Here is a 19,287-nt window from a genome sequence, read left to right on the forward strand (position 1 = left end):
CACTTGTTGTAACACTTGTGCACACTCACTTGAAACATTCACAACTTCATTTCTAGAGCTCCTCTGATCAACCTCAAGCTTCCTAGTGCTCTCTAGTCGTAATTAGGACTCTTGTAAGTATCCTTAACCCTTCCTAATTCAGTTTAGCTTAGTTAATTAGCTAAAAGTCAAACCGTCATAATTAAGGTTTGACTTCGAGATTACTCATAATTTATTCAGTCAAATCTCGAATTAAAAATACCTATGAGTGGGTAATTATGTGGGTAATAAACCCTTAAAAGGGTACCCTCTGATTCCCACTCTAGCTATGTCAATTGTCGGGTCAAAGTTAACTTTAAAAAGTCAACAGAAAGCTTATTTTCAAATTAAGGCATAATTAACAATGTAGAAGCCATGCAACCTGTTTTATCATTAAAATAACTTGGTAATTAATGTGAGAACATGTTTAAACATGTTCACCTCGACAATTTTCAGTTTAGGCTCGGTTTGGAACCGAAAGTCGCATAGTTTGACTTCTGCTTTGACTTTCAGTTCTGACCCATTTAAGCATAGTTTAGAAGTGCCTTAGAGCTTATTTAGGACTAGGTTTCATGTTAGTATAACCCTCTGAGATTATACAACTTGATTCACTAGTTATCCGTTTCACATGCATGTTTCCGTTAAATGCTTATATGTTGACCATTATGCCCAAATGACCTTAAAATATGATTTTTGAAAATATAAAAGAGTAGACACCTTAGTTACTGATTTATAAACCTGTGCCTAAAATTTGACATCAGTTTGAGGTCTAGATTAAGAGTTATGCTCATTAGCGTAATTAGAAAGCTTTTTATTAATTAAATAACATAATTAGCGTATAGCCTATCTAAACCCAATTTTTGATATCAAACTTTTTACCCACTAATGTAATATAATATTTTGGGATTTTTGGAGATTTTTATTTATTTTTAGGCTGAGCATAACTTAGAGTTCTAAGCTTAATTCAGTTATTGTCGGTTTTGCCCTTTTGGGCTATAAAATGAGTTTTACAAATCCTTTTGATACCAAACCTTTTTGTACTGATCTAGTATAATAAATAAATTATTTTGAGCCTTCTGGAATAATAAAAATATCAGCTTTCCTTGGAAAACCCGGAAATGGCTCCAAATCGCCTTTTTAAGCGTTTTTACAGTAAGCAAAAGATTTAAACTAAGATTTCCAGTTTTGACCTTTTAAGCTTATGTACTAAAGCTATTTTAAACATATAAGGTTTGGTGCCTACTGATATATTCAGTAAATTTTTATATTTTAACAGTATGCAAAAGATTTAAACTAAGATTTCCAGTTTTGACCTTTTAGGCTTATGTGAAATTACCAAAATCCCCCTATGGTGCATAATATGGTTATAATTAATAAATTTCACATATATATGATACCCTACTGATATAGCTTATTAAACTAAGTAATTTTACTGATTATATCAGACCTGTAACTCAGATTAATATTTAAACTCTTTTATAACATTTTAAATGACCAAAATGCCCTTACGGGGCATAGTTTGAGTTTAAAATCACTTTGGGCATAATAAAAGATATCTTACTGGTGTCACAACATATTTAAAGCATATTAACTTAGGAAACTTGTATGTGATTCATTTGGTTACCCGTTACGCACTTTTCGCTTTCGGATCGGCTTATGTAACTAGTTTGCATATATTAGCCGAAACGGGTCAAACCATATCATTTTTGTCTCATAATCCAGAATGTGTTTAGTTTACCCATATTATACAAGTCTCTAGACTTGTCGGGTCTAAATCACATTCTATTCCGGTCTTCGCTTAATCATGCGTTTGAACCGTATCTATCTTTAAAACTAACCGGTCTAAGCTTAGGCTAAATTAAAGACCCGTTAGGAATCTAATAGGTTATTATAAACCTTCGTTCCAGAATAGGAGACCCGGTAAAAGCTACGTGCACTTGCTTATTGTGATTATTACTTGCAAAGGTAAATACTTTTAACTTATTTTCCCTTATACGGGCTTGGGGTACGGTATATAAAATACCGCTTGGTCGGGCATTGAATCTTTAATTGTATAGTGGTTAATTCATTGAAATGACCCGTTTAAATTGTTTTGTTTGCTTAAAACCTTTGGGGGGTTAATGACCATGTCCCGGATATCCTTGGCATCATTTTAAGAAATGGCCACGACCTTATCACGCGGGAGTAGGCGTACACCCGCCAGTGCATTTATAAATAATAAGGTATAATCGTCGGTTTCGGGAATAACCTACCGCGGGACTATACCATGTGGTGTGTCAATTAATCTTTAACCCGGTGTTCAACCCGGGCTACTGAACGTATAAGAAACATGTGATTCTTTTACAAGATTATATACAAATAATTATCCCAAGTTATAAAATATTTTGTGCCATGTGCATTCAAATCAATTTTCAAACATTTTCAAAATGAGTCAGTTAAATTGTATTTACCAGTGCAAACTGACTTATTTTCCCAAAAAGGTTATGTGCAGGTACTACTCGTAATTGGCTGGCCTCTCCTTAGCATCAATAAGAGTCTCGCAAGCTTGGATGCATTAAGTCTGTTGAACAAAGTTTCCTCTTTAATTTGATCCGCCTGTGGATCTGTTTTAACTACTTTGTGATACTTAAATATTACAATCTATTCAGTTGAAATAAATCTATCTTTTGCTTCCGCTGTGCATTTATATTTGTGTTGTTTGACTATGATGATATCAACTACGTCATGATACTCCCCACCGGGCCCACCGGTAATACGTGGAAATATCTGGGTGTGACTGGTTGGTATCAGAGCCAACACTGAGTGAATTAAACACTAGCTTTTTGTGTTTAATCTCAGTGCACAAATTGCACATTCCTCTATCCTCGAGTCTAGACAAATAACATAGGACAAATTCTGTTTTGTTTTATTTTTGTCCTTCATTTTATATATATTCTTGTTGTTATCTTTGTTTATGATTGACAGGTTTGACAATGCCGCCACGATTTCGGAGAGGCAGAGGCAAGGCCCTGGTAACGGGCCATGATCATGAGGCCGGGCCTTCCCACCGGCGCACACCATCAATTACCATGAGCACCAGTCCCCAAGAGCCTTGGAGGACTTACATTGAACCCGGGAGGCGATCCGTCTCCCTAAGCTCCTCACCATCATACCTTCATTCTTTTGGGCCTCAGTCTAAGAATGAGCCCAACAACTCCCAACCTTCATTCATACCTCTTCAGCGATCGAATTCGCACCATTCATTCAATGACCCCACTCCTGCTTTTCAGAGCCGGTTCAACCCTTCTAACTACATTCAAGAACCCGTGGGTTTTAACCCATTGGGACCAGAGGACCATTTTTCCGGCGATCACGCCATAGATATGGACGAGGACTTGGACCCCGTCGAGCCTGCAACCGGAACCCCAAACCATCCCATCGAAATCTCTGATGGGTCTTCTTTTCATGGATCACCTTACCGTGGTCCTGACAGCTACCAGGCAAGGTTTAACCAGTTTGAGTGGTATTTTACCCCCTCTGAGCACTCGTCCCCATACCACCACCACCAGCAGCAGCAGCAGCAGGATCCTTCTGAGGATTCTCAATTCATGGCAGTTACTCCGCCACCACCACCTCCAGTTGTGCAACCGCCTCCGAAGCCACCGAGGCGGAGAAGATCAAACGCACGGATGTCCGTACGAGGAGGAGTCCGCATCAGCACTCCTCAACCCTCGAGTGGCAGCCACTACCCGCCACTCCAAGAAGAATAACCGCAGATGGGGGGACCATCAAACCCCGTCTCGGAAGCAGACTCTGTGCCTGTGGTGCCACCGTTGGGTTTTGGTAACCCAATCCCTGCATACGCCGGTTCAGCGGCGTATAATTCATTCGAGCAGCCGGCCCATACAAATTACAACTATGCGGATGTTGATCCTTATCAAGCGGCATGGGACTACAACGCTCTTCATCCTAAAGGGCCCTATGGTGGTCCTTGGACTACTGGGACTACTACCGGTAATACGTGGAAATATCAGGGTGTGACACCGCTGACCTCCCTTACTCAAAAGGATAAGAAGTACGAATGGGGAGATAAACAAGAAGAAGCATTTCAGCTGCTTAAGAATAAGCTTTGCGATGCACCTATTTTATCCCTACCCGAAGGCACCGACGACTTCGTGGTATACTGTGACGCCTCGCGGTAGGGATTGGGCTGTGTGCTGGTGCAGCGACAGAAGGTTATTGCTTATGCTTCGCGCCAATTAAAGGTTCATGAGAAGAACTACACCACGCATGATTTGGAGTTAGGCGTAGTGGTGTTTGCTTTGAAGATTTGGCGGCATTATCTTTATGGTACTCGTTGTACGATCTTTACAGATCACAAGAGCCTTCAGCACATATTCGATCAGAAAGAGCTTAACATGAGACAACGACATTGGGTAGAGTTGTTAAATGATTATAATTGCGAAATCAAATATCATCCAGGAAAGGCGAATGTGGTGGCAGACGCCTTGAGTCGAAAAGAAATGATTAAGCCCATAAGGGTTAGGGCTTTGGAGATGATTGTTCAGACAGATCTCTCGTTGCGTATTCGTGCTGCACAGAGAGAAGCTCTTAAGAAAGAGAACTTAAAGGCTGAATATCTCCAAGGAATAGAGAAAAAGTTGGTACCCAACGAGGAAGGAACCTTGTATTTTATGGGACGAACTTGGGTTCCGCTTTTTGGTGACCTTAGAGATGTTATTTTTGATGAAGCTCATAAATCAAGGTACTCGATCCATCGAGGATCGAACAAGATGTACCAAGATTTGAAGGATTATTACTGGTGGCCAAGACCTAAGGGTGATGTTGCTACTTATGTTGGGAAGTGTTTGACCTGCGCCAAAGTGAAGGCCGAGTATCAGAAGCCTTCAGGTCTTCTGCAGCAACCTGAGATACCCATGTTGAAGTGGGAACAGATCTCAATGGATTTCATAACAAAGTTGCCAAAGACAGCCAGAGGTCATGATACGATTTGGGTAATCGTGGACCGTCTGACAAAGTATGCGCACTTTTTGCCAATCAGAGAAAAGGATAACACGGGTAAGCTAGTTGAGCTGTACCTAAGGGAGATAGTTGCACGTCATGGAGTGCCTATCTCGATTATATCAGACTGAGATGGAAGATTTGTGTCAAGGATTTGCCAATCCTTCCAAGAAGCATTTGGTTCTCAGTTGAATCTGAGTACAGCTTTTCATCCACAGACGGACGGTCAGAGTGAGAGAACAATTCAGACGCTTGAAGATATGCTACGAGCTTGTGTAATGGACTTGGGTGGCAGTTGGGACACTCACCTGCCTTTGGTAGAATTTTCCTATAACAACAGCTACCATACAAGCATTCAAGCTGCACTGTTCGAGGCTCTCTACGGACGCAAGTGTCGATCATCGTTATGCTGGGCAGATGCAAGTGATAGACAGCTGGTTGGTCCCGAATTGGTCCAAGAGATGACTGATAAGATCATGCAGATCCGAGAGCGCATCAAGGCAGCTCGTGATCGTCAGAATAGTTATGCGGACCAAAGATGAAAACCTTTGGTATTCGAAGTGGGTGATATGGTTTTGTTGAAAGTCTTACCTTGGAAAGGTGTGGCACGCTTTGGGAAGCGTGGTAAATTAAACCCACGATTTATCGGACCGTTTAAAATCCTGGAAAGGGTTGGTTCTGTAGCATACAAGTTGGAGCTACTAGCAGAACTTAATGGTGTTCATGATACATTTCATGTATCTAATCTAAAGAAGAGTCCAACTCAAGAGACAGTGGTCATCCCTGCTGATGAAGTTCACATTGACGACACACTCCATTTTACCGAAGAACCCGATGAGGTTACAGATTGGAAGTTTAACAAGACTCGGAGGAGTAGTGTTAAACTCGTCAAGGTTCGATGGAATGCGCGATACGGCCCAGAGTTCACTTGGGAGCGTGAAGACCGTATGAAAGCAAAATAACCGCACTTGTTCCCCAACACCCCTACAGCTAGTAGTAAAGCTTAAAATCTCAGGACGAAATTTTTTTAACAGAAGGAGAATGTGACAACTGTCAAAATTCCAAGTATCCGTACAACTATTAAACCATGATTATTGCTTAATGACTATGCTGTCATACCCCAACCGTTGGCGGAAACATCAGGGTGCAAGCACTAAGCGTTCAGATTGCTCACGAGGTTCCATAACACTAGATATTTCAATAGTAATAATTGATTTCATGCCATAATTGTCTAACATATTCAACATCCAAAATAACCAACAAGTATCGAGCAGTACATCGAGCCTCAAACATAGTTCATAACTTAATTAATTAACTAGGTGAGTTTCTAAGCTTCCTCCTAGCTTGATTTCCATGATATCAGCGTCCTATCAGCCTGCAACATGTATTAAAATATAGTCAGTACAAAACGTACTGGCGAGCATACAAGTTTGAATATAGAATAATATATTAAAACAACTCATATCCACAATGTAAGCAATAACAATAGTTTCAGCCATGTTAGTGTCGCAGTCCACGCAGTGATAGCCCAAGTATCCCGATGCTTTAGTGTTTACCCAAGACTCAAGGTAAACTAGAATCCTCCTAACAATACCCCCGAGAATAATGGGGAGGTACATCTCCTATAGCGCTACTATTTTTAAGGCGGAACTACACACTTCTGGATTAAACGTCACATAGCACAAAGAATCAAGAATCAAGAATCACAAGTTTCATGTACACGTAGGATAGAGTTTAGATTCAAAAGTATCAAGTTTCGTAGTTTATAGAATACATGTTACATCCCAAAAGTTTAAAGCGAAAAGGGATCGAGTATACTCACAGTGATTGCTTAACAGTTTAGACCGTTATTGGATCAAAGGGAGCTCTTTTAGAAATAGCCCGATTAGATTACAAGAGATAAGAGTCGGGCAGAATAACGAGATTGCGCAAAGTGACGGATCAGTCACTGGGTCGGATGGCTGTCCGATCAGATAGCTATCCAATCGGATTGCCATTCAATCGGGTGACTAATGTGTGAGTGGGACGGGTGGTTGTTCGATCGGATAGCTATCCGATCGGATTGCCACTCAATCCAAGGGTCAAGTGTTGCTAAGTGTTTGGGTGCTTTGATCGGATGGTTGTCCGATCGGATGGCTATCCGATCGGATTGCCATTCGATCAAGGGTTCCAAAGTTTCAAGTTTCTGAAAAAGTTTCTAAGTGTTGAAAGGTTTCAAGCTACTCTGATCGGATGGCAGTTCGATCGGATGGCTATCCGATCGGATTGCCATTCGACGATGGTTGTTTTACAAAATTCCAAAGATTCAAAGTTTCAATTGTTCAAGACTATGACACAAGTGTCACCTGATCGAGTGGCTGTCCGATCAGGTGGCTATCCGATCGGGTTGCCGCTCGATCGAGTGGTCCTTGTTCCGTCTATCATTTTGTAAAATTTCTAAGTTTCTAGATTAGCGATGACGGCACGGTATGTACTGAGACAATGGTAAACTCCTTGGCATACAGTCGTTCTCATCGGATGGGAATCACCCTGTCCGATCAGTCGTCTGTTCATAACGGGTTTACGTCGGAATCCGTACTATGGTCTTCTTTTCTGGCAACAATCCGTTTCCAAACCAACTCCAGACTATCCATCAAGTCTACAGTCCGTTTAGACCCGAATTCCACCGTTTAAAGTGAGAGATTGAAGAAAAGATGAAGATAACTTAAGTTTTATTATGAAAAATCCTAGCTCTAGCTTAGATTCAGTGCAAAACACATGGAATTCCTTAGATCCGAGCTAGATCTTGCCAGGAATGACATCATATAGCAGTTTGTACAAACCACCATGATGACATCATCCTCAAGAACTCAGATCTAAGAGATTTCATGGTGAAAAGTGAGATTTCAAAGGAGAATCTCGTAAGAAATGATGTGTAGATCAAGAAAGTACAAGGATCTAGTGTAAAACGTACCGAAATCGCCGAGAAATCGAAGAAAAGTGGTGTGCGTGAGTCTGGTCGAGTGAGGTTGTCACATCAATGAGAATGGTGATGTGACATGCCTATTTACAGTGTGAGAGGAGAGTAAGGCAGTGGCGCACGAATCGGATGGCGGGTCGATCGAGTGGCCATCCGATCGGGTGGTCATCCGATCGGATTGCCACTTGGTCAATCCCATCCTTTCCGCGTTCCCGTATTTGATTCGTTTGCGAGTTAGATTAAGCATCGCGTTGCGTATTATTGGGTAACAGTATCGCATAACTAGATTACATCATAAACACAAAAGTTCTCAAGATTAATAGATTCCGCCAGTGACAAGACTCCCGTCTCTCGTTCAACCAAGAATCAAGTTTTCACGAGTCTCAAGAGTCGAGCACCAAATAAGTATCAAGAATCAAGAGTCTAGATTTCCAAGTATCAAGAATCAAGTATCTAGATTTAAGTGTCAAGCCTCATAGTATTAAGTATCAAGATTCAAGTATCATAGCATTCAAGTCTCAAAAGTAACTAAGTATCACACATCACATAGTACAGGGACTAAAACTGACAAATAGACAAAGTATGGGGCTAAATCTGCCAAAAGCCTAAAGTTTAGGGACGCAGGGCGTTACATGTGCTGAATTACAACTAATGACTTGAATTGTTTTCTGATTATTGCCATATACATACATGTGCATCACATATTGCTTAATGTTCTATCATTATTGCATGAGAACTTTATTAACTCAAATGATGCACGAAACACAGTTAGCACATATATCAGACAAACTGGGAAAATGCTGACGGAGTTCAGTACATAGAAAGACAATGTGTTGAGACACAGAATGAGCCAGAAACCAAGTATTACTCTAGTATAGTGTGTAGGAAAGTAAGAATCATAAAACTGCCTTCCTAGTGATAGTCTAAGTGCCGGGAAGTGCCTAAAACTCACATAAACTATAGAATTCTGCAGAAAATCAACAAATTCAGCATTTAAACACACTTATATCATGCAGAAATATGGTTAAATGGTTCTGAATGCTTTCCTAAGTGTCGGGAATCAAAAGTATCATAAAAGGGTGCATAAAGCACACTAAACTGCATAGTTTAGCACCTTCAACAGGAAACCAACTGAACAACCGGACACTACCCGAAACACCAAATTTTCACTAGAAGCACTGTTTTAACATTACCAAGCTAGTTATGGTCCCCGAACATCATAACACACTATATAAATATCTAGCAACTAGATCCCTAACTAATACTTGGATTCTAACCTAAATAACTAACTAATGGTTAAACCTAGCCTACTACCCCCCCCCCCCCACCTAGTGGACGGCCCAACATGGCCCCCACTCTTTGATTTTCTTTTGATTAAATAATGGATTGTGTTGGCCCTTTTTAGACATAAAAAAACCATGAGATCAACTCATGAAATGGGTTTATAAGTTAACCTTAAGCACATAAACATCATATCTTTCACACACCAACACACACACTCCTCTCTCTCTCCTCTTGCTTGCTCTCGGCCAAGATCACCAACACCATCATCACCATCATTCAATCATCCTCCATACATTCCAAGCATATACCAAGGTGTTAGAAGGTGCATAAGGAAGCTAGGAGCTTTCAGAAGTTCAAGGACCTTCTCTATTTGCTTTTATCCACCTCTTTTCTTCTCTTGATCATCCCTAGCCTTGAGGTAGTGGTAATAACACTAATCTTTCCATTTTACATCTTATGAAAGTGGTTAAAAGATGATACATAATGTTAATCTTGATGAACACTAAGAATCAAGAGAATGAAACTTGAACATAAGCTTAAATCATGAAGAAATCATGTTGTTTATGTGTTGATTTACTTGTTGATTATTGTTTGCTTATGTAAATGATGTAGATCGTCATATGATCTTGCTAGATCATGATTAAAGACATAATCTAGCCAGATGAGAGGATGAACATGTTAGAGTTTAATGAATCATCCTCATGAAAGGCATAAACTTGAAAGAATATGTTGTTTTCTTATAAAATGATGATTAAAGTGAGTTGTAAGTCTTGTAAATCTAAGATTTCAAGAGTGATTTTTCAAGAAACCAAGTTAAAATTACAAGTTTTACTTAATCTTGGTTCTTAAATAAATAAACCTCATTTTTGGTGGTTAATAAAGTGTAGAAGCACATGTGTAACAAGAAAAATCCAAGAAGAAACATTTTTAGAAAATGTGATCACAAGTTGTAAATATCTATTTTCTTTAAAAATGATGTTTTTAAAGAATCAACCACACTTTAAAAGGTAACAAGGCTTACTAAATACACTAGTAAGCTACTACAATTTTTTGTAAATTTTCAAGTTCATGAAGTGGTAGTTTATGCTTGATTTTGGCAAAATTGGTAAGTGTAGATTGTTTATTGTTGACTGTGGATTGACTGTGTTGATTTACAAAAGAAAATGATATGCCATGAAGGCATGGAAACCTCAATTTTTAGGGGAAACTATGGCAAAAATTTTCTAAAAATTAAACACTTAGAAAAATATTTTTAAACAAATATTTACAAGTGTATTTCAAACCATGGATTTTCACATAAATTTTGTTACAAAAATATAAATATTGGAGGTTGGGTTTTATAAATAAAAGTGACTAAATATGTATTTAGGAAATATATATTTAGAAGTCACCATGTGTGTGATTATTTGTATATTATGTGTATTAGTTATATTATTTTAGGACTTGAAATAATATAACTCATCAAAATACCAAAAATTACAATCCAAAATATTACCAAAATTCTAAGGAGTAAATATATAAAGAATACCCAAAATATTGGTGAAACCGAACAAAGGAATGTAACTCACAAAAATATTCTGGAAAACTTATTCACATGTATATTTTTGGTAAATAATATTTTGGATACCAAGGAAATAAAAATATGATTTTTACAATTATTACAAGACTACATCATATTTTTGACAAGGAGAAAATATATTATTTTTGGTAAGTGAAACTATATATTTTTCTTGAAATTTTTAGAAGATATATCATTTTTGAAAGAAATATATATATTCTCGAACAAACATGAAATACACTATTTTTGAGAGAAAATGTATTTTCGTAAGTAAACTTGAAATATATTATTTTTGAAAGGAAAATGGATTTATATATATTTTCTAATTTAGACTTGGAAATATATTATTTTTTAGATTTATAAATATTTTTGCCAAGAGAAAAATTATAAATAATTTTTCTAAGTAATATTTCTTAAAATATATATATTGGAAATATATATATTAAAGTATTTTTACTAGAGATATTATTCCGAAAAAACTTATACGTATTCTCGTACGTATAAATACACTCCGGAATACGAGCCCAATACATGGCAAAAATATACAAGTATAAGGATACGAATACAAATACACCCATCCTTGGGAAGGATATACATGTATGAACACATGAAGAGTAACAAGTTAAAATATTATTCTAACAATTATTCCAAAACTGATAAATATAATTTAAGTTAAAATATTTATTATTTTAACAAATAATTATATAACTTGGAATAATATTGAAGACACAATGAAACGTAACTCAAAGATGCTGATTAATACTAAGTCAAGGCACGACCCGCTCGTCTAATAGATCATAGTACGTTGTAGGTAGTCGTGTACATCCGAAGGAGCTTTGAGTTACTGTGATTTCGAAGAACGCAAGACTGTGAGTTCATGTCCCCCTTTTCTTTTAATTGTTTTCAGTTTTATAACTTCGGGGGTGAAGTACATGTTACAAACTGTTTACAAACAATTATACGTGGTATGGTTAGCTAAGGAAGGGTACTGCTAGATCATGTGAGTGGTGGGTATAACACTTAAGACCATTAATCCTCGTGGTAGGACCGAGTGACATGAGTGATAGATCTATTTGGGTGTAGTGAGCCCACACCCATGTGGACCGGGGTTTGACCCATGAGGTGACTATGTCTTATTCCCGGAGACAAATTTGCTAGGTTTGAGCCTTCCTGCATCACGTCACACATATTAATGGCCTTGCAAACCATTAATGATCTGTTTTCCTTGTTGCTTTCATAGCGGGGTTTACAAACATACATACATACTTTCACTGATTCAAAGGTTTATTCGTGCACACAAACAAACACATGAACTCGCTCAACTTTTGTTGATGTTTTCAAACTACATGTATTTCAGGGAATTAAAAGTGGATCTGGCGGGCGTTTGGATGTTTCAAGTTATGTTAAGAATAAAAGATGTCATCCGGTGTCTTAGGGTTTGGATAGTGTGTCTTATCCTGGACAAGACACATCTTCCAAAGCCTGGTTTTATTTAAAGTCTTTTGTTGAGTTCTTATGGAACTCTAAACAATTCGTATGGTTTGTAATTCGAATTTGATGTCTATGTTTCAAGAGAATGACGTTTGTGATATTTTAAACTTACTTAATGGATGATCATCTTTAGTTCTATCATATAGTTGTTGTTATGATTGAATGCAATGATATTAAGCAAGTCATACATAATCACGCTTCCGCAAAAGTCAGAGTGTGACACTAAACGACCCTACACTGGGACTCATCCCAAGTGTGTTACTTGCACTTAACATCACCCAGCCCACACACCGTTCCGCCTTTGCACCTCGTGCAATAGGTTCGAACACTTCAACACCCAGTGCCGAAATGGCCAAAAGCCACAAGGCAACCAAAGCCAACCACCGGCCCAGAACCAGAACAATAATCAAGAACCGGCGAACTACGGTCGCACCTGCTACAAGTGTGGCGACCCGAACCATCTCAGCAACGCCTGCCCTCAACGCAATAATCAGGCTCAGCAGCAAGTTCCTCATGGACGAGCTTTTGTCGTCACCGCCGCTCAGGCGCAAAACAACAATAATATCATCAACAGTACGTTTCTAGTAAACGATGTTTATGCTTCTTGTCTTTTTGATACTGGTGCGGATAAAAGTTTTGTATCCATTGAATTTGAACAAATGCATAAGTGTAGACGCTCTAAGTTGCCAAAATCATTTGCCGTCGAAGTCGCTAACGGTAAATCTATAACCTTCGATTCTGTCCTCTATAATTGTACTCTTATCCTTAACGAGCACAAATTCTCAATCGACCCCATACCCATGCAATTGGGTAGATTTGATATCATAGTAGGCATGGATTGGCTTCAACGCTGAAGTTGTTTGTTCTGGGAAGTTTATTCGTCTTCCTATTCCATCCGGTGATTCGTTACACGTCTACAGTGAGAAACCCTCCAAGGGTCTCAAACTTATGTCGTGTACTCAAGCGAACAAATACTTACGCAAAGAGTACTTTGCATTTCTTTCCCACATCATGGAAAAGAAGGACAAAGGAAAAGGCGTGAGTGACATTCCTGTCGTTCGCGATTTTCCTGACTTTTTCTCGAAGACTTACCTGGTCCTCATCCTCCTCGTTTCGTTGACTTCCGCATTGACCTCATACCCGGCGCTACACCTGTTGCAAAATTACCGTACCGTCTCGCCCCCTCAGAAATGCAAGAGCTATCAAGTCAACTTCAAGAATTATTTGATAAAGGCTTTATACGCCCTAGTACTTATCCTTAGGGCGCTCCGGTCCTCTTCGTCAAAAAGAAAGATGGATCATTCTGCATGTGCATCGACTACCGTGAACTCAACAAGCTTACCATCAAGAATCGTTATCCACTTCCTCGCATCGACGACCTCTTCGACCAACTCTAAGGTGCAACGTGTTTTTCTAAAATTGACCTTTGTTATGGCCAGTGCGGATCTAGAAGAAAAATTTAGGGGTATCCCAATATTTTTTTTACCTAGGGCCATGAGAATTCAAGGGCCCTATGCTACTAGTAAAATGGGCCCTTAATTTTTTGTCATCCCTAAGAATTCGAAATCCCTTAGGATCCTGGGCGGTAGTAAGTGTATATATAATTACTATGTTATAGACCCGTATGTTACACGGGCTGAATAAAAATATATCAAACTATTATTATTAAGATTTAGAAATTATAAAATGATATTTTTAGATAAAATATATGTGAAATTACGTATGAATTATGTATAGATGCATGTATCGTGCCTTCAGGCGAGTGTTACGGGCTTAAGTGAGGGTTTTCACTGATTCGGATGCGAGTGTATCTTGATTTGGTGAATTCGGCAGTAGCCAATTTAAAGGATTCATTGGCGTTCAAATAAATGATAAATGAAGAAAGTAAAAAAATTAAAACAAATAAATAATTCGCTTATATTTAGAGATATGTTTTAGAAAATACCAAAGAATAATATGCATTAGAAGAATAAAAAAAACAATATATTTTTAAATGTTAAAAATGAATATTTGAAATACTTATTTTTTTATAAAAGAAAAATCATTTTTCAATAAACTTTTTTAGAAAGCCTATGTTTATTAATAGATGTTTTATATGCTTTCCTTAAAAATTCTAATAAATGTTTTAGTTTGGTATATTAGATGGAGGAATATTAATTCAAGTTTGACTATATGTGATATATGTGAGTTCGGAGCACATTTCTTGCTTTTTCATTCATGTTCCCGAGATGCTCATATTTAATATTAAGATAAACTATAACTTCATCTTCTTCAAAACCGCTGCAAGTTTCCGTTCACCGGAAAATTTCGTTTCCGCCAACTGCAAATTTCATTTCATCTTATTTTTACCTACATTTAGAGGTATCCTAACATTAGCTTAGGGGTTCTCCGATAAATAAAAAGGAAAATAAATTTTTTTATACTTCGTCAAGAAAGTTGAGGGGTATCCCGTGCAACCCCTCATCCACACGTAGATCCGCCCCTGTGTATGGCTACCATCAACTTCGAGTCCTTGAAGAGGACATTCCTAAAACTGCATTTCGTACTAGATACATCACTACGAGTTCGTGGTCATGCCTTACGGTTTGACCAACGCACCCGAGGTCTTCATGGATTTGATAAACCGGGTGTGTAAGCCTTACTTGAACCGTTTCGTGATCATTTTCATGGACGATATGCTCATCTATTCTAAGACGCAAGACGAGCACGATCGTCACTTGCGTCTAAGCCTCGAACTCCTTCGTACCCAACGACTATACGCCAAATTCTCCAAGTGTGAGTTTTGGCTAAAAGTTCAATTTCTCAGGCACGTTGTGAATGAGAAAGGCATACACGTGGATCCCGCTAAAATCAAATCCGTAAAGAGTTGGATTGTACTGAAATCTCCATCCGAAATTCGTTCGTTCCTTTGATTGAAGGGTTATTACCGCCACTTCATATCCAACGTTTCGAAAATCGTCATTCTTCTCACTTCTTTGACTCAAAAATATAAACCTTTTGTTTGGGGTTACAAACATGAGGAGTCTTTTCAAACGCTCAAGGACTTGCTTTGCAATAATCCTATTCTCACTCTTCCCGATGGTAACGATGATTTTGTTGTGTATTGCGATGCATCTAACCAAGGCCTCGGTTGTGTTCTCATGCAACGAGACAAAGTTATCGCTTACGCTTCGAGACAACTCAAAATACATGAGAAGAACTACGCTACCCACGACCTTGAACATGGTGTGGTTGTTTTTTGCATTAAAGATATGGCGACACTACCTTTACAGTACTAAGTGTGTAGTCTTCACCGACCATAAGAGCCTTTAGCACATCTTTAACCAAAAAGAGCTCAACATACGTCAACGCCGATGGGTAGAGTTGCTGGACTACGATTGCGAGATTCGCTACCATCCTGGTAAAGCAAATGTCGTGGTCGACGCTCTTAGTCGAAAAACTCATGTGAAGAGTGTATGTTGCTTCCAACTCATGAACAAGCTTCAAAACCATATTCGCGAGGCACAATACTTATTCGTTAGTGAGGATAACTTATATAACGAGATGAAGTGTAGTGCCAAGAGCTAACTCATGTCCAAATCCGATGGAATCCTTTACTATCTCGATCGCATTTGGGTACCAAACCATGATGACATTCGTGAGCTCTTAATGAAGGAGGCACACAAATATCAATACTCTATTCATCCGGGTGCCGACAAGAAGAACTTCGTATGTCTTATTGGTGGGCCAGTACGAATAAAGACATCGCCACCTTCTTTTCAAAATTTCTCACGTGTTCCAAGGTAAAAGCCGAACATCAACGTCCCTCTGGCTTACTCAAAAACCTAAAATTCTGGTCTGGAAATGGGATAGTATAGCTATGGATTTTATCACCAAACTCCCTCAAACTTCATCGAGACATGATCACATCTAGGTGATAATTGACCGTTTGACCAAATCCGCTCACTTTCTCCCCATTCGTGAAGATTACAAAGTTGAGAAATTAGCTCGTATCTACACGAATGAAGTCGTTCGTCGTCATGTTATTCCCATTGACATCATTTCTAACTGTGATGGTCGTTTCACCTCACATATTTGGCAAAACTTTTAAACCGCTCTTGGTACTCATTTCAACCTTAATACGACTTTTCATCCTCAATCGGATGGTCAAACCGAGCGTACTATCCAAATTCTCAAAGATATGCTTCGTTCATGCGTAATGGATTTTGGTGGCAACTGGGATATACATTTACCTTTGGTAGAATTCTCGTACAACAACAGCTATCACGCTAGTATTCAAATGGCACCATTTGAAGCTTTGTATGGTCGTAAGTGTCGTTCGCCTATTTGTTGGCATGAGATCGGCAAAGCTCAAATCACCGGTCCCGAGCTCATACAAGAGACGACGGACAAGATCTTGTAGATTCATGATAACCTACTCAAAGCTAGACGTCGACAAAAGAGTTACGCTGACAGAAGACGTAAACCATTGGAATTTAATGTTGGTGATCACATACTCCTCATGGTATCCCCTTGGAAAGGAGTGGTTCGATTTGGTAAGAAAGGCAAGTTCGCGCCTCGCTTCGTAGGTCCTTTCAAGATTCTCGATTTGGCAAGGTAGCGTATCGACTGGATCTACCTCAAGAACTCAACAATGTTCATCCGACGTTTCACGTGTCCAATCTCAAGAAGTGCCTAGCTGAAGAAGGACTTCAAGTTCTGCTGGATGATCTACAAATCAACGAGTCCTTACACTTTGTTGAAAAACTGGTTGAAATCATGGATCGAGGAACCAAGTAATTAAGGCGCAGTCGAATTCCCATAGTCAAGGTTCGATGGGAAAGAAAACTTGGCGCTGAATTCACCTGGGAACTCAAGAGTGAAATGAAGACCAAGCATCCGCATCTGTTCGCTGAGTCTTCCTCTTGAATAAATTTCGGGACGAAATTTCCTAAAGTAAGGGAGACTGTAACGCTCCACATTTTGTTCTTTCCATATTTAGAAAGACGTAATCGTATTTCTATTTTTGGAAACTTGTATTTGTATTTCATTTCCAATCTTGTAATCCGAGACTTCGATCATAATGGAAATTCACTTTTATACTTATACTTGTTATACTTGTGTTATACATATTATGTGTTTACGTGCAAGCTTATACTCATTATACATTCGATACATCATTCACGCATTCACGATACTCAACCTATGAAGACTTATGCTTTCTATACTTGAAAACATGTTAATTAGTGAATTTATAGCATAAAATGATAAACTATGGAAGTTCAAGAGCTAAAATGTAAAAAAAATCAAACTTGCTGACCAAAGGAGGCGCAGCGCTATGCAAGCCTCCCCCCATTTAGCTTGGCGGGGCGCCAAGCCCCTTAATCCGCATAAAGTTGTTCCTTGTGCATGGATTGGCCATTTTCTTCTTCCCCAATCACCGTTCAACCTCCTTTAACACAAAACCCTACCTCACCATTATATAAACAAGCCTCTATCACCTCATTTGCACTTTTACAACTCTCTTACACTCACAAAATACTCCCAAATCAGTTACAAACACAAGAAAAGGCAGAATTATTCCAAGTTCAAAAGTGAGCATCTACCTCACTTTTCTTCAATTTTCTTCACTTCTTCTACCTCTTGAAAGCTTGGAACACCTCTAGGAGTGTTTCCAGAAGTTTACCATGGTAAACTAAGGTGGAACATCATTATTTTGAGGTCCAAACTTTCTGTTTTGGAATAACTTTTATGTAAATCTTCATAAACTTGTTTTTACTCATTCAAACTCACACCCATCTTACTTCTAACCACACCTAAGGTTATGAGGCTTGATTAGGGTTGATTCTTATGAGTTTAGAGGTGCAAACACCCTCTAAACTTTCTGTTTTGACAAGGTTTATACAGCCTACAAGTGTTGAGACCATCCATGTTCACCATAGTTCATATGGTGAGACCATCCATGTTCAGCCTACAAGTGTTGAACCATGGAAGCCTTGGCTTTCCAAACTTGTTCCACCACCTCACTTGATGTTTTGTTTATGTTCAACTAAGTAGTTTCCAAGACCCAAAGTAAGTTAACCCCGCCTCGCCTCCAACATTTTCCATGTTGGGTATACTTAGTATCTTAGTAGACTAGTTGTATTTTATTTTATTCATGACCACCGGGTCATCAACTAAGTTGATGACTTTGTGCTTTGGTGAAAACATACAATGAGGTTTAATGGGTGTTAATCATCCTACCTCCATGCTTGACTTAGATGATTTCTATGATTATACATGATGGACTAAATAAATAACTTGTAATAAATATAATACATAAGTACTAATCGAATTCTAGACATTAATCGGATTATGGTTAAGAATCAAGAATACAGGTTATTCTATCTTTGTTCTAAATTCCTCGTTTAATATCTAATGAGCAAGTTAGGACCCATGAAATCACATAAAAACTTAGTATCAAAACGAGTATTTAGACAAGATATATTTTCGCATACATATACTTTTATACATAATTTCGAATTCGAACTCTTCCCAATATCCGAATACTCACACACCTTCGTTTCCCCATTGTAGGGTAACTTCGATGTTCCAACTCTCAACAACTCGTCAAACTCTCGGTTAATCGGAAAGCTAGCAAAACCGTGAGTGTATATGACCCCTTTTACTTTTACTTCACTTTTGTGTGCAATACTTATTCCTTATTAAAAACACACACATACACTTACAAACATGCTTATAAACAAACAATCCAATATACATGCTTGATACGTGATACTATAACTCATACATGATACATACTTATTTGTGTTATACATGTCATTAACTTCGTATGAGCCTCCCTTAACATGTATAGCGCTATAGGATTAATGCACTGCCCGTATTCTTGAGGTCATGTTAAGTTAAACAAAATGGTCTTGTCGTTGCTATGACAAGATTAAGCTAGCGGGAATCTTTGGGTTGACAAATATAAGTGCATGCTAGTATTGTTATGTTA

The sequence above is a fragment of the Helianthus annuus genome, chromosome 9 (genome assembly GCF_002127325.2).
Source record: "Helianthus annuus cultivar XRQ/B chromosome 9, HanXRQr2.0-SUNRISE, whole genome shotgun sequence".
NCBI classification, from domain to species: domain Eukaryota; kingdom Viridiplantae; phylum Streptophyta; class Magnoliopsida; order Asterales; family Asteraceae; genus Helianthus; species Helianthus annuus.